This window comes from Notothenia coriiceps, unplaced genomic scaffold (assembly GCF_000735185.1).
Source record: "Notothenia coriiceps isolate Sejong01 unplaced genomic scaffold, NC01 NC01_scaffold00027108, whole genome shotgun sequence".
Taxonomy (NCBI): domain Eukaryota; kingdom Metazoa; phylum Chordata; class Actinopteri; order Perciformes; family Nototheniidae; genus Notothenia; species Notothenia coriiceps.
In genome coordinates, this window is record NW_011359809.1 from 8012 (window position 1) to 8811 (window position 800).

Here is an 800-nt window from a genome sequence, read left to right on the forward strand (position 1 = left end):
GTGGTTTGCAACCCGCCCAGCCAATCAGACATGGGAACCTTTTTCTCCCATGAAAGTACCTGAAGGGGTTACTTCAGGGACTGAAAAGGGGGGAAAAAGGTTTTCATGAACTAAGTTCTAGTTCCGGATTTCTTTGGTGTGAACGCACATTTTCGGAACTAATGGTTACACAAGCCAAAAAAACATTATGACATCATAAAGTGGCCAAAATCTGATCAGCTTATTTTCAGACAGGTTTTTATAGAAATGGATCAGGACAAAAAGAGAGAGAATCTTTTTCCTGAAACTTTCAGAGTCTCTTTCCACAGAGGGGACACATGTTGATGTAGAAGAGACATGGAGAAGAGGGGACACATGTTGATGTAGAAGAGACATGAAGAAGAAGGGACACATGTGGATGTAGAAGAGACATGAAGAAGAGGGGACACATGTTGATGTAGAAGAGACATGGAGAAGAGGGGACACGTGTTGATCTAAAAGAGACATGAAGAAGAGGGGACACATGTTGATGTAGAAGAGACATGAAGAAGAGGGGACACATGTTGATGTAGAAGAGACATGAAGAAGAGGGGACACATGTTGATGTAGAAGAGACATGAAGAAGAGGGGACACATGTTGATGTAGAAGAGACATGAAGAAGAGGGGACACATGTTGATGTAGAAGAGACATGAAGAAGAGGGACACATGTTGATGTAGAAGAGACATGAAGAAGAGGGGACACATGTTGATGTAGAAGAGACATGATGAAGAGGGGACACATGTTGATGTAGAAGAGGGGACACATGTTGATGTAGAAGA